This window comes from Meriones unguiculatus, chromosome 8 (genome assembly GCF_030254825.1).
Source record: "Meriones unguiculatus strain TT.TT164.6M chromosome 8, Bangor_MerUng_6.1, whole genome shotgun sequence".
NCBI classification, from domain to species: domain Eukaryota; kingdom Metazoa; phylum Chordata; class Mammalia; order Rodentia; family Muridae; genus Meriones; species Meriones unguiculatus.
The window spans coordinates 66954771-66971045 of NC_083356.1; the positions used below are offsets into that span (position 1 = coordinate 66954771).

General features: G+C 46.1%; 1 protein-coding gene across 7 annotated transcripts in view; it reads right to left on the bottom strand.

Annotated features, from left to right (window-relative positions):
• Psd4 (pleckstrin and Sec7 domain containing 4) overlaps nucleotides 1–13372 on the bottom strand; it is a 74749-nt gene extending 61377 nt beyond the window's left edge. For 4 of the 7 annotated variants that reach the window (XM_060389673.1, XM_021663002.2, XM_021662996.2 and 1 more), the window contains exon 1: nucleotides 2561–2884. The gene's annotated coding sequence lies outside the window, so the exon portion shown is untranslated. Of the gene's footprint in view, nucleotides 1–2560; nucleotides 2885–13160 lie in introns of those variants that run through there. The other 3 variants (XM_021662998.2, XM_060389672.1, XM_021663000.2) reach the window with 1 other exon arrangement.
• Nucleotides 13373–16275: the final 2903 nt, after the last annotated feature.

Genomic DNA, 16275 nt, shown 5'->3' on the forward strand with positions numbered 1-16275 from the left:
AACAAAGCTGCAAAGAAAGAATTCAGCAATAAAAGGCTAAGTTGGGTTCTCTTGCCTCTAACATAAAGTGGCCTTTCAATTTGTCGAAGTACTTTGAAGACTTGAGAAGTTGACAGAGACATTCTGGGAGAAGCAGAATGTCTCTATAAGCCCAGGAAAAGACTTAGGGTTCTAGAAAACACAGGGGGAGGAGTCACCAGGCAGTCAGGTAGGAAAGAGAGCAGCACTGTTTCACTTTACACCCTGTTTCAGTCTTGAGTTCTACATTTCAGTTAATTTTCACCAGGAGGATATTTTTAGGGAGAATATTTCAGGGGCTAAGCTGTGCATCCAGCTGCTGGGAGAAAGTGATACACAGGGGTCAGGAGGTCAGTCTCTCTTACCTTGCCCTAGATTGTCAAGGATTTTTGTCTTTCAGTTTTTCATAACAGGGTCTCCTGGCTGGCCTCAAACTCATGGGTGGTACTAATGCCTCTGCCCTCCTGAATGCTAGAATTACAGGTGTGTTCTCATGTTCCTGCTTTATATGGTGTTGGGGATCAAGCCCAGGGCTTTGTGTATGCTAGGCAAAGACTACCAACTGAACAACATCCTAAGCTCAGCATGATATTTGGAGGGCAGGGGTGGCAAGAGGATACCTGAATTATGCTTTTAGTTTTGTTTTTTTTTTACACTGGATTTGCTCTTTGTTCTTGGCTTATGGACCTAGCTTTGTATCTTTGTATTCTAGTTTAAGAATGACAGACTGAGTACAGAGACAAGCCATTCCTCAGCAGGAAGAGAAACAGCCTAGATCAGGGTGACAGTGAAGAATGCTGATAGAGAGGCTCACAGACTATATTCACATTGTAACTCTACAATTGACTAGCCTTGTGACAGAGGGAAATGTCACCTGCTCCCGTATCTGTAGAATAAGAGAATGAAGAGCCACTCAGCAGGTTTGCTATGTAATGGGAAATGATCTGAGTGTTAATGCTGGGCCTGGTCCTTAGGAGGTACTCAAGACATTGCTATGTCTTCTCAGCTTAACACTGTGGCTCTGCACCCAGAGAAGCCAACAAATTACACACATGCACACATGCATACACCCACACACTCCACCTTTTGTCATGCTCATCCAGATCCACATGCTGTCAGCTCTTGGCCTGCTGGAGGAAATGGCCCTCAGTCTGTGTGTCTGGAACATGACCTGCTCCCCCCTCTGACCCCAACGCACCCACTCCATTTTAAGCTGTCAGATTCAGCAAGGCGACCTGCTTCCTCCTTTACTCTATAACTGCCTTGCCCTTCCAGAGACATGGGAATTGAGCTGTTTTGTCCTTGTATAGCCCAAGCCAGGGCAGTGTCCCCAGGGGAAGGAGCCACAACAAATGCAGTTTTCTGGAATAGAGTGTACAGGCCTGGTGCTGCTACCTGAACTTGGGCCCAGAGCACCATGAGAACTGACTAGGGGAGGCCCCACATTCTGCTCCCAAGGGAGCCTTCATGCAAATGGGGAGGTAAGGGGCCCCATAGCACATGGTGAAAGCAGCTGAGGCTCAAAAAAGAGAGCAAAGAGTAATGGGGCGGGTAGAGGGAGCTGGCTTAAAGCTCAGGAAGGCCTCGGAAGGTGAAGGACCCCCAAGAGGTCAGTCAGGTCTTCTTCCAAGCCTCTTCCAAGCCTCTTCTTCCTTGGTCCTCTCACCCCAGAACCCAAGGTGATCTCTATGCTACCAGTCCTTATCCACAGCTGGCGGGGTGCTATTATGTTCCAGCAGTCCCAGAGGGCTGGGGACATGCCTGCTTGGAGACTATTCTTTCAAGCTAGTCTAAGGTTTAAGAGTCCTGGTCCCATTGACCCAGCCTTTTAGTAGAAGAACAACCCTAACTGTGAAATTGTAGGCCTGAAATATGAGAGCAGGAGCTGAAGGTCAGTTCTGAGGGACACTAACAGGCCCTACAGTGTCTCATAAAAAGACACTTTTGAGAGTGACATGGTTCCTCTTACACATCATAAAAATAGTACTAACTCAGGGTTAAACACGTTGGGGGGGGTGTCTCCTGCATCTAACGCCAGTCTTTTTGGGTAGGACCTGGGGATAGAATGGAGCAGGGAGCACCTTAAGGGCGGAAGCTCAGACTCCATTTCTGCTGCGACCACACCCAGAGCTGCTCTAGCACCCTCCTGGGACTCCAGCCTTCCAGAGTCTACGGTCAGGTTGAAACCTCAACCACAGCAATCATGAGGATTTCAGGCAGGTTGCTTTGTCCCTTCACCTTCTAGAGGTTTCTAGAGATTTCTAGAGGCCCTGGTGAAAGGAGGGGGAAAAGACATCAGAGAAGGGCCACACAGAGAGTTAGAGAGAAGATAGACAGCATGGAGGAAAGGTAAGGAAAGGCAAGAGTCCAGTGAAGTTAGACTCATGTCAGGTACCCAAGCAGTAATCAAGTCCAGAAACTCGTCTCCATCCGGCATACCTGACCCTAGCCCCAGCCACGAGGGCCCACATAAAACACTCTATTTTCTGGTCCCCTAACTCAGATTCCCCAGCCTCATCCCCAGCAAGCCCACCTAGCTCACCTTGAGTGAATAGAAGTTGGAGGCTCTCCTGGACTCCCCTGCCCCAGGAAGACTTTCCGCTGCATAGATGCCCGCCTGTGAATGTGGTCACTGAAGCTTCCGACTTCCGTTCCCCTCACCACTCCTCCTGCTCCGCAGAGCTCCCTAGCCCTCACAGTAGTTAAGCACCTCACACTTCCTGCCTACACGACAAGGGGATCCACTTCCAGCTCCAGCATCTCCCAGGGCCCCATGTCCTATCGATGTGTCTGCTCCTTGGAAGCTGCTACCCTGAAGCACTAACCCAGAACCAACCTGCCACAGATTGGCCTTCTCCCCAACACACCAGAGCCAGAGATAAAGGGGAAGAACAGGAGGCCGGGGCTGTGAACAGGCCCCTCCTCCTTCCTCCTTGTGGTTTTGCACCAGGTCCTGCCTCTGCCTCAGCTTAGTCCCCCAGAGGGTTAGCAATGAAGGCAAGGTCCTCAAATCAAGTATTTTGTTTCTCACATATGTCATTTCAAATTTCATATGGTTATGTCCCGTGTCATATAATAACACCTGAGATATTATCAAGGGCCCCTGCACAAACTCCTTAACCAGCTCTTACTCTGACCTCATAAAGCATGACTCCTTCAGTCATCGTACAGATCCAGCTGCTGCCTCAGGTTGCACAAATGGAAAGTTGCAAGGCTAGGATTCAAACTAAGCCCTTTGAGCACATGAACCGATCATTGCCCATGCCCAACAGTTGAAGTCCAGACGCAAGTCCCTGGGGCAGGCTACAGTGTTTAGGAGTATGATACAGAGGCCAGGGGGACGCCATACTCAATGCAAACAGTCCATACATTCATTCTCAGCTCCACCATTTTTCTGCTGAGGCTCCAAAGATTTTACCCCAGCCATAGCTCTAGCTTCCACCTACTTTCCCTGGGCCCTCTAGACTGGCCTGCCCATAAGAGTGGTGTTGTTAAGGCCTCAGCCATAGGCCTTGCGCCCATGGCCTACATGAAAGGGCCTGACTGTAGCTCAGGCCCTCCTCCAGCTGTCCCCCTTTCACATATAGAGTTTACCACAAACTTTTGTGGGTATGAAAAGTCTTTTGTGGGTATGCTCTGTTCTGGGCCTGTATTCCCCACAGGCACATTGCAGCTTTGTACAGCCCAAGAAGGGTTTAGGGAGGCTAGAGTATTCATAGGAGAGGGTGGGGTAGAGGGTAAGGCTTAGAGTCATGCTCCCGTCACCCCTCTTCCCATCTTGTCAATCAGGATCAGTGTGGGGAATAGAAAGAGAGGTGGGGCCAGGCAGGGATTCTGCTACAGGAGCCACAAAGATAAGAGAATGATTCTGCTTCAGATGTGGACCCACAAGCTGCTAGTAAGGCAAGACTTAGAGAATGAAAGTAGGAGGACATGACACAGTTAATATGAAGATTGTCAGCCTCACCAACTTGTATATATTTGATACATCAGATGAGACCCTTCTGGCCCTGGCAGGTTCAAACCACCCACTTTCTAAGACTAGCAAAGGTTGTACACAGTTACAGCGCGCAAACACCTCCAACGCATCCCGGTAGATGCCTCCAAGCTGCAACAGTTTCTGTATTCAGGATTTTATGACTCTCCACACAGCTGGGTAAACCTGAAATCTAAGTGTATCACCTAGAAGCAAACCTTTTCTCAGGCTGTAGCCTTGCCTTTGGTATGCAGCCCTCTAGCCGGCACCTTCTGTATTTCCATCCCCACACTAGAAGCTTCTGGCCAACCAGGAATGAAACATGCTGCCTGCTCACATAAGCAGGCACAGAGGCAGAACTTAAGCAGGCACACCAGTTTAACCAGCATCTGCTCATAAGAAGCCTAGACTGCTAGGGGAAAGGGTTGGGGAGAAACCAGGGAGGGTGACAGGGTGAGCTCATGGCCATGCAGGTCAGGGAAGGCCTAGGCAGAGATATATTATATTCACGCGAAGAAGGCCCAATAGCGAAGAGTGATTTAGGCTGCAGGTCTAATTCCTTATCTGGGATGGAAAAAGTCTAATGTCCTGGTAATACTCTGTAGTCCTGGCACTGGGAGAAGTCCAGGGACAGGAGAAGCAGGGCCCACCAGAGTTTACTGAGTCCACTACTGTAGACCAAGCTGTATTTGAAGTTGAGAGTTGAGGGCCAAAGAAGTATGTACGCATCTATTTTTATTATCATTTGTCTACTAAATTAAGAACAACCATCAGGGCCTACTTAAGAGCAAAACCCCAGTTATGTAGTTTTGGGGGTAGGGTGCGGGTCCAGGTAAGGGAGGACATTGTCTTCAGGCAAGAGCAATGATGGCATAGAAGGGAGAGCCTGTCACTGGCGACAACTAGGGAGTCTGGCTGCTTAAGCAGAAGGGAGTACAGAAGGTGGAGGGAATCAGGGGCGACCTCCAGACTCCGTCTCATACTCTGCTCATTTATGGGTTAACAGCCTCCCCCATGACCACAACTGAATTCACTTGACAACAGAGTGCTTAAAATAAGATTGTCCCTTGGCCTTTTGACTGACTGCTCATCTCTTTCCTAATCACTTCAAAATGAAAGGGAAATCTGCTTCTCCCTCACCAGGCATATTAGAAGGACTTCCCTGCCTGCTGGAGTCTTCGGTGTACATGCTTCTCTTAGAACTTTTATCCCCCGATTTTATTTTTATATTAAATTAATTTTTATTATTTATTACAATTTATTAACTTTTTGTCCTGACTGTATCCCCCTTCCTCATCTCCTTCCAGTCCCACCCACCCTCCCTCTTTTCCCCCTATGCCCATCCCCTAGTCCACTGATAGGGGAGGTCCTCCTCCCCTTCTATCTGACCCTAGCCTGTCAGGTCTCATCAGTACTGGCTGCATTGTCTTCCTTTGTCGCCTTGTAAGGCTGCTCCCCCAGGAGGAGGATCGCCTGATATTATAAGAAGCAAAACTCTGGGTGGAGGATCCCTTGTTGGAGGCCCTTTTAGCCTCCAACTAGAGTTACATTATTGTTCCTGGTCCCACAGTCTCAAGCTTTATTTCCAGCATTCTCCCTTCACTCATGGAGTCTCTTCCCAGTCTATCCACCATCCTTTTCCAAGAACCCAAAAGCATCCTGATCCAAGCACACAGTCTGCAGCACACACACAGTCCACACAGCCCAATGCATGCAGCATGGCCAGAATCTTTCATGTTCCTGAGTGGTGAGCTACTTCCTGTTTGCCCACAGACTAAGCCCTTCATCACAGATGGTGGCAGTGACAGGTGTCTTCTCACACACTGAGCATGGGAGTGGGAGGGGACATCCCTGGAGAGAAGAGCCCCTCATGAGGCCCAGAGGGAGGAGTAGGAGACCTGACTTACTACAGCGCCCTTTCCTGAAGCTCCCTGTGCACAGACGTTTACAGACATTGGCCATGCTTTTTTAAGGCACTGGTAGTTTCCCTCAGGAGCTCATGGATGGAGAACCACTCTCCCCATGCTCCAGGCAGATGAGGAGACTGGGGGATCAGAAAGTCAACAGCACTGCAGAGCCCAGGAAATGCCCTTCCTCTACCTTGCTACCATCCATATGCTGCAGATACAAGCATTGCAACACTGAGGTATATATAGGGCAGGCCTTCTCTTTCAGCCAGTGGGGCTCCTGTGTTGTAACCGGAACCCTTTTCTCCCAATCAAAGCTTCTCAAAACTAGGGCTGGTAGAGCTGAAATACTGAACGCCGGCGCAAGTAGCAGGCAGAGTGGCAGGGAGCCCTGATGCACCTCACAGTTTCCTCTATCTGTCTTTAAATCTGCCCCTGGAGAAGCCCTTTCCTTTGGAGAAGCCTGAAGTAAGGCAGCTGAGTGATCCATCTCCAGGCAGAGTCCTATTCCTTAGGAGCAGTTTGAGTTCTACAAGCATGAGTCCTCAGAAAGGACAGAAAGGAGGACACTAGCCTCCCAGACCACTCTCTGGCAAGGCAGGTGTTTATACCACACTGGCCAGGATATGGGTTCCCAGGGATCACAGTAAAGAGCTGGAGGAGGGTTGGCCAGGTCTTTAATGGCTCACACCCTTGCAGGGGCCAAAGGTACTACCTCCTGGGTGCTGTGGCTTAGAACTGGGAGGTGGAATATTCCTCAGAGTCAGGACAAAGGATGGGAATCCATAGGTAGTGTCACTGTCAACCTCCCAAAACATCCATGGGTATCAGTGCTGCCCTGGCTTCCAGAAGAAGCTGAAAGTGCCTACTTCTAGAAGGGAACACAGAAAATAAACCTCAACCACCCCTGCTCTGGGACAGTTTTACGGTCCTGAAGACAGCAAGGCCATTCATGGCTATATAAACAGTCTCACAAACGTTCATTTGTTCTCCCTCTCATGTATCTTTCTTCCCAAGAGAAACTTGTGTATTCTTCCTATAGAAGCCTTTTCCTGCTTCTCTTTTTCTCTAAGTTAGATATATTGACTTTTAATGCAATCATTTAAAAATCCAGCCCCTTCCATTAATCTCTCTCTTGTCCATTTCATTTTCAGTTCCAGTCACTCAGAAGGTAGAGGAAACCTTTTATTCTCTCATGCACAGGGTTAGGAAAAAGGTTTCTGCTCCAAGATTCTCCCTCTGTGAATGCACAAATCCAAGGCTGTGTCTGCGTAAGTGGGTTTGTAATATATGCATTGAGCATTTTAAATAGCTCAGCATTTATGTGAATATGCATTAGGAAAATTACAACTACTATAGCAAGCCTCACAGTAAGATGCTAAAAATAGGTAATGCCTGCTTTCTACATTAGAAAAAAAAAAACCTATTAAATTAAAAACTCTCATGCCAAAAGTCATGACAAAGACACATAACTGCCCAGACATTTTGTATAGAGTTTGAGCATTTCTTGTACTTTTCCTTTTGGAGAAAGGACAGAATGTCTTCTTCACAGTGCCCATTCATTCTGATAAGCCGTTAATCATTTACTAGAAAGCCAGGTGCGTATAGTTAGCAGCAAAGCATAGTATTATAAAAAAAAGAACAGGTATACATTGACAGGGTGAAGGAGAAAGAAAACCCAAGGCATTTTCCGGGTTTCCAGAAAGGTCACATGGTGCCCTGGGCGTGCCCATGCTTAGCACTGCCTGTAGTAGAGCTCTGTGTGTGGTACTGAAGACAGACCCACGCTGCTCCAGCCTGGTCACCCTCAGGGCTGGTAGCTAGCTTCAGGAGCAGTGTTCAGAGCTCCCAGCCTCTACCTGAGGGGCGGAGCCAGCACATGGAGCTTCTTAAAACAGTTGCCTTCTTCTGCCCAAGCACGTTCTGCATCCTCCAAGGCAGGCAGGAAGGGGTGGTTCCTCAGGCCTTGTCTATAACCCACTCTCTACTTAGGCTCAAATCCAGAATGGCAGAGAGTCCATTAAAAAGTACCATGTCTCAGCCAGTCCAGCCTGTCCATCCACTTCTTCTATAGTTGCCGCAGGGCTCTTGTTCTGGCCAGGCCTCTCTAGCCTTCACTCTGCTCTTCCGGGTGATCTCACCGTCATGTGTTCCCCTCCCAGCCACTTGCTGAGGACTCATCAATCCCTGTCCAGCCCAGAGTCCTATCCACAGACAAACTCTCCACAGGACTTCAGACCTTGCCTGCTAATATGCCAAGAGTGCCGTCTCCACCCTTGCGTTGCAGCCTGGCCTTCCCAGGTCCTATCTAGCAAATAGACTCAGTTGGTTTTTCTTGTGAGCAGTCTTATTACCACTCTGGGCCTTTTCCTTTCATGCCTGGGGGGCTCAGTGCTACTGTGATCTCTCCTGTCTAACTTGAGACCTGCAGCTGCTCCTGGCCTCTCAGATATCATGTCCTCAGCCCACCTTAATTATCCCGGAAATCACACTGACTAGAAACACTTTATACACGCCCTCCCCAAAAACCCCTTATGGTGTGGGCCCTCCTCTTAGTCAGCTCTATTTCTTTCTCGTATTCTCATACGACCTTCTCCACCCTTCAAGGCTTCCATAATACCCCGACCCACCCTTTCTAGACTAGTCCAATAATAACTGACTGTTAGAATACTCCCCAAACTCCAGTTATGTGGCTATCAGAAAAATAAAGCTTAATGTTCAGCACTGGCAAATGAATTTAAAAAAAAACAACAAAACTTTCTTTAGCGAGTAAGAAAAAGATCATGGGGCCAGCAATATGCCTCGGTGGGTGAAGGTGCCAACCACGAAGCCTGAGGACTTTTGGCACCCCCCCCCAATCCATACAAATACTCTCAAATAAAAGATTTTTAAAGAAAAACTATAATGTACAGCACAATGTAATTTATGTGACTCATGCATAGATAACATATATCTACATAACATATATAACATATATATATATATTTTTTTTTCTAAAATAGGCCCAGCTAAAGGATAAACCCACCACAGTCACATTGGGGTTGCTGCTACCCACAGGCTGGGGTGGGGGAGATAGCAGACATGAGACTTCCAACTTAAAGCACAGGGCAAGTGCTGTAGTTTCTGTCTTCAACTGTCATGCACCAAAGGCCCAGTCCTTAGCAGCCCTGAAAGAGGCAGGACTAAGGGAGGGTTAGCTCACTGGAGGCATCTCAAACAGAACAGTTAGAGCCAGTAGGTTCTTTCTCTCCACTTCTCAGGCAGGAGGTGGGGAGCGTCATTCTCCTTCACACTCCTGTCATCATGTGCTGTCTCACCACAGGCGAAGTGACCACAGATTAAGACCTGCAAAACTGTGAGCCCAAATAAACCCTTCCTCTTTACAAGTGGATGGTCTCTTGGTATTTACAAACACACCAAGGATATGGAGAGTACACAGAAAGACAAACAGCTTAAAATACATGGAAAATTGATGAAATGATTCATCCAAAAATAATCATCAGAAAACAATGTGACAACATTTTGAAGTTAACAAGACCAACAAGTTGATGCCACTGTGGGTTGGTAGAAGTACTGGGAAATCATTACTTTCATAAGTAAAAGTCATGCTCTGTCAATTGGAGAGTGCCTGGCAGCATCAAAAGTCTAATGCACACATAACTTTTAAGCCACATTTCTAAGTTTCTTTGACTACTGAAACAGTAGTCAAAGAAACAGTAGAATAAACGCACTATGGTTTATTCTAGCAAACAAGGGAAAATAACCTGTCACCCACGGGACTTGCTTGATAAATGTGGCATACTAGTCCAGCAAGCTAATTCAACATTTGTTTAGAAATGATGAAATTCATTTATATATCTTGAAGATTAATTGTTGAGAATGGCTGCTAAGTTTACAAAAAGGTACATGCTTGTGTATTATTTTTTTACTATCTGTAAAAGGAAAACAGGAAAAGAAAGAGGAGGGCTCTCTCTCTCTCCCTGTGTGTGTGTTTATGTAGCCATGTTTATGGTTTAGCCCACAACCTCCATGTTGTACTTATGGATATTTCTATCCATTGCTAGAAGAGTTTGTAGTTTGTGTCTTGTATAGCCTTTGTTAATCATTTAAAGTCAGAGCACAGGATTGATTTTCCTAGAACTTCCTGAATCTCTCTTTTATCCCTTTAAAACTGATGCAGATTAACATGTGACCAGGTACAGGTTTTTTATGTATTCCTTCCTATGAATAAAGGGAGCTTAAAGTTTCTGTTAAGGGTTAGGGGGTGCAGATCAGTTGGTAGAGTGCTTGTCTACTGAGCCCAGCACCATATAAAACTGGTCATGGTAGCACATGCCTGTAACCCCCATTTATTCATTCATTCATTCATTCATTCATTCATTCATTCACTCATTTATTTATTTATTTATCTATTCATTCATGTATTTATTTATTTATTTAATCTATCTATCTATCTATCTATCTATCTATCTACCTGTTTTTTGAGACAGGGTTTCTTTGTGTAGCCCTGGCTGTTCTGGAACTCCCTTTGTAGACCAGGCTGAACCTGACTGCCACCTGAGTGCTGGGATCAAAGGTGTGTACCATCACTGTCATCTCTCCCTGCTTCCTGACTGCAGACACAATGTGATCTGCTACCTCAGGCTCCTACCACTATGGCTTTCTTACCATAATGTCCTCTACCTTCAAACTATGAGCCAAAATAGCCTTTTCCTTACCTTGTTTTTGTCAGTGGGGACAAAAGTACAGGCACTCACCCTGCTTAGTATAGACCTGGAGTTTTATCCGGAGTTTGTAAACCTTCCTAGAGGCAGCTAGGAAAAGTACTGCCTGCTTTTCTAAGTGTTTCTGGTTCCTGTCTGTCTCAGGACTACTCTGGCCTCCTTCCTCTCTTCCCACATGGTCAATGAACCCACAACTTGCTCATATCTCTATGCCTTTTCACTCACTATTCCATTGGTGGGAATCTTCTGGGCAGTCACATGGCTATGTCCTGTCTTCATTCAAGTCCCTGCCCAAATTGAACCCCTTCTATTCAGTCTGCACTGACCACTCTGGTAAACATAGGAGCTCCTGTACCCTGGGGAGTCTGAGGCAGGAGGACCAAGAATTCAAGGCTAGCTGGTGTAACACAGCACACAGCAAGACTCTCATAAATACACAGCTTATTACTCACTTCTTTCCAACAGAAAAGAATATCTATTAAGAAAATAACTATTGGGCTGGAGAGATGGCTCAGAGGTTAAGAGCACTGGCTGCTCTTCCAGAGGTCCTGAGTTCAATTCCCAGCAACCACATGGTGGCTCACAACCATCTATAATAGATTGGATATTGTTTTCTGGTGAGCAAGTGTACATGCAGACAGAACACTGTATACATAATAAATAAATAAATTAAAAAAAAAAGAAAATAACTATTTTGTTCATTAATGAGTTTTAAAATAAAATTCCATTCACTCTGCCCAACAGTTGAACACAGGGAACTTCCCAGAGACTCATACTCCAACCAAGGACTATTCATGGAGATAACCTAGAACCCCTGCACAGATGTAGCCCATGGCAGCTCAGTGTCCAAGTGGGTTACATAGTAATGTGGAGAGGTACTGCCTCTGACATAATCTGATTGGCCTGCTCTTTGATCACCTCCCCCTGGGGGGGAGCAGCCTTAACAGGCCATAGTAGAGGACAATGCAGCCACTTGTGATGTGAACCGATGGACTAAGATCAGAAAGGAGAGGAGAACCTCCCCTATCAGTGGACTTGGGGAGTGGCATGCATGCAGAAAGGGAAGGGAGGGTGGGATTGGGAGGGGAGGAGGGAGGGGCTTATGGGGGGATGCAGAATGAATAAAGTGTAATTGATGAAAAATTAAAAAATAAAAGAAAAAAATGAGTTTTAAAACCAGAAGATATAGATTGTTGTGTAAATATTTGTTAAATGGATGAACAAATAAGACAACAGAACCTGTCTCCTGGGAAGATACAGCTTTATATTAGATTTAAACATCCCAACAAGAAATGCTCTTGGGACTTGAGGGAGGGCTCCTCCCCAGCTCATTCATGCACTGCTCACTGAGGCCTTATAAGCAGTTTGTAACTCTCCATCACTGTTCTATGCGGCCAGATTTGTAGGCCCTGAGGAAGGCACTACTTCCTAGCTCACTCAGGATGTCTGCTGCTACCCTTCCTGGCCAACGGATAGCTTCTCTCACTTTCATACCTCTCCTCACACTGTTTTGTTTTATAGCAGTCATCACTCTGAGGTAACATAATTCATCTGCTTGCTTCTTTTCTCCAGTAAACCATATCTAAGGGAGAGCAATGCGTTCACGGTGCCTCTGTACCTGGCAGCAGCTGCTGTTTAGCAAGTATCTGTTGAAGAAATGCATAAAGGAATGGCTTTTCCCATCACCCTCCACAAACAGAATACACTATGTTGGGGAGAAAATGAACCACAGCACTCCAAGCTGTCTAAACTTGACGTTGAGGTATTTCTCATGTAGAGGAATTATAGGCATCCAATTATATGCTAATGATATCCAGTCAGCTCTGGGCTTGGGGAAGGGGCTGGGTTAATGAGGTTTACAGGCACATGAGACTGGAGATGTCCAGCACTTGACATTGATACTGGCCTCATAAGTGAGACATACAGGCCATGGATTCAGAGAGGTCTGTTGGATGCAACACATGCCATTCTGTATCCTGGAAAACCCCAGCATAACTCACATCCCTGGTTCCACCATCATTCTACTGAAAGGAAAAATGAGTCTGAATCCTAGAACCCAAAGATGAGAGGAAGATGTCTTATCAGCTGAATGGATGATGTTTGCATTCCCAAGAATGACTGCTGTTTTCTGGACATACCAAGAAGAACTCAGGAGAGGTGTCTGTGTCAACCATGTGGGAAAGAGCTGCCCTAGTCTCCAAGATGTCAGTGCCTTCCCAGGGAAGCCCCTAAGCTCCCACCAAATGTATCACCAGGATGTACCCCAGATGTTACAGGTACCAGAGAACATTGGGAAGATTTGAGGCAAAGCCCTCCATAGCTTTAAAGGCTCCTGCTTTGCTGATGACTTCGACCCTACCTTAGCTAGAGGACCCCATGCCAGGACTGATCAGTGGGGTGCAAACAAACCTTCTCTTCAGTTAGGCCTTATTCTTGAGGTCCCTACTAGCTCTCCAGCCTCCTGCAGCTTCTCCCCAGCTCAGACCCCTTGCCCTTGATATCATGGCTCCAGAGCAGCTCTCTTCAGGTACTCACCTGCTGGTTTTGACCAGAGCACCAAGCAGCCACAGTGGAGACACCATCAGGAGGAGGACATAGCGAATCCTTGCCACTGCAGCCCCGTCCTTTGCACGTGCCTTTATCCACGTCCCGCTGGGCTCCTGCTGCCCGGGCGCCCCCTTAGCCCCGCGCCCAGGCGCTGGCCCGGGCCGCGAGGGCTGCGGGAAGGCGCAGCGCGGAACCGGGTTTCCGGGAGAGCTGTGCTCGGCGGGTCGGGGCGGGCCGGGCTGGAGCGAAGCCGTCCTACTGGTCTGACCGCGGTGCAGGGCTGGGCGGCGGCGATGGGCCGGGCGCAACCTGCGCGCATCTGGTTGATTTTGTCAAGCACATAAACCGGAAACTGTGGCTAGACTCACATAACCTGCACGCCTGCGGTGGGACAATAATTGAGCATTATTTCTTACTTATTGAGTAGACATAGGCAAAGAATGGATTATTGGAGCTCAGAACTTCCCCTGCTTGCAACTGTTGGCCCACTGTGAACTTTTGCTAACTGGTTTGGATTGGCGGCCAACAGCTGTGACTTGAAAGGCAAAGACATTTTTTCCAAACTTATCCTTAAATATAGACTAGCACTTTGCAAGAAGTTCTGAATTGTTAATACTTCCCTCTCTGGGGCCTTACTATATGTAATAGCGTGGGATTTGTTGTTGTGCTTCTGGGCTCTTTATTTAAACATTTTTAAATTTATTTTTTACATTAATTACAGTTTATTCACTTTGTATCTCAGCTGTAACCCCCTTCCCCATTTCCTCCCAAGCCCCTCTAAAGTCCACTGATAGGGAAGGTCCTCCTCCCCTTCCATCTGACCCTAGCTTATCAAGTCTCATCAGGACTGGCTGCATTGTCCTTCTCTGTGGCCTGGCCTGGCTGCTGCCCCCTCAGGGGGAGGTCGTCAATAAGCCAGCCACTGAGTTCATGTCAGAGACAGTCCCTGCTCCCATTACTAGGGAACTCATTTGGATACTGAGCTGCCATGGGCTACATCTGAGCAGTGTATCAAAGCAGAGTGGGATTTTGAATGAAGTGACTCCATGTTTTTTTGTGCACCCAGTGACATTTTAGCTGTCCTAGAGACAACTTGGAAAAACCAGTTGCCAAACAGCGTGTTTTAAGCGACAGCAACAGCCAATATGTATGGAGCACTGGATTCAGGTTATAAATTATGTGTCTTAACACATCTAGTTCCCACAACCTTCAAGGCAGGAATCAGGAAGTAATGTCACTAAGTACTCAGAAAGAGAGACACTTGGGACCTAAAGACCATGCTTGTGACAGCTGCTTTGCTTTTTTGAGACACGCCTGATGCAAAGTTATCAATTCTGACGGGCTCTGAACCATTTCTTGGGTATCTTCTATGAGTATGCCAGACAGTTGGGCACTATGGGATGAGAGAGGGGACCATGCACATCCAAAGCTGTAATCTCCCTGGCAGATAAGCACTAGTTGATATAAGCATGCTCTCTCTCTCTCTCTCTCTCTCTCTCTCTGTCTCTCTTTCTCTCTGTGTGTAAGTAGGGTGATGGTGGTAACATACTTTTTTCTCTGAGAATAGAAAGGAACCACCTATGGGAAGCCGGCATATACCTACAAACTCCTTTAAAATCTCTGGGACTCTTGAGTGAATGCACATTTTGGATTTAAGAATTAAGGAATTAAAAAAAAAATCAAAACTATGATCAACTTCATCAAGATCCTTGAGGGGGAAAGAATATAATGGATAAAAGGATAAGGAATCTTAGCAAAATAGTTGTTCAACACAGTACTGAGTAGAACATAAGAAAATGTGTCCCTGTGATGGTGATGATGGTCTCTAATGTCAACCTTTGCCACCCGAAGAGAGGGCTGGACAGGCTTCCAACAGTCGTAAGATTAATACCTCCTACCACTGGGGTTCTCTCCTGTAGTGTACTCTTCTGTGTTCTTGGAGCGCGTGGTCCTCAGCACACACTCTGAATTAGTCATCTTTTATGCTATGACAGAGTACCCCAGATAAATCACTTACAAGGAGAGAAAAAAAAAAAAAAAGAGAGAGAGAGATTTTGACTTATGGTTGCTAAGGTTTCTGCCCATGGTCACTTGACCTGTCAGGTTTGGTCCTGTGACATGGAAGCACATCATGATGGGGCATGACTGGCAGAAGATGCTGTTGACACCATGGTAGCCAGGAAACAGAGGCAGATGGGAAGGGAACAGTACACCCTCACAAACGCATACTCCTAGTGATGTAACTTCCTTCTTCCTATTGCCCCACCTCCTAAAGGTTCACCTCTGCTCAATGCACTATCTGCTGGGGACCAAGCCTGTAGCATATGTGCCTTTAGGGACATTTAAGAGCTAAGAGCATACAGTGCTGTGGACACTGGGACTCAGGGAGCTGATTCGGCAATATTGCTCTGCTTTTGCTGTAAAGAACAGTCTTCTATGACACTGTGACAGGACAACCGGCTAGCTTTAAAAACAATAACGATTGAAACCATTTCATGTAACTTAACTGTGTTAAGTTGCTCACTTAACAAATAAACAGGAAAACCCAACAAGCATCCAGAGGGAAAAATAATATAGATTGCACGAAGGACTGAGCTTACATTTCATTAGAAGTCATAATTCAGGGAGACAATAAAATGGCATTTTTAAGGTGATGAAAAAATAATCTGGGGCTGGAGAGACATGTCAATGATTAAAAGCATATATTGCTCTTGCAGAGGACCTCAGTTCAGTTTCCAATACCCATGTTGGGTTGCTCACACTTCCTGTAACTAGCTCCATGGGATCTGACACCCTCCCTGGTCTCCTTAAAGACCTGCACACATGTGGTTTATACACACGGAGACAAATATGCACGCATACAGATAAACAAAAATATTAAATAATAATCTGTCACCTTGTTCTGTATTCATTAAATCTTAATTTTTCAAAATCTGAAAAAATGAATAAATATTTAAATAAATTATATTACAATTTATTGAATTATTTTATATTTATAATTTGTTATAAGTACTACAATATAAAATTTTAAGTATTAATTATTAAATATTATAATGAATAAATTATAATAATGAGAGGGACAATACAGATGTAACTTAGAAGA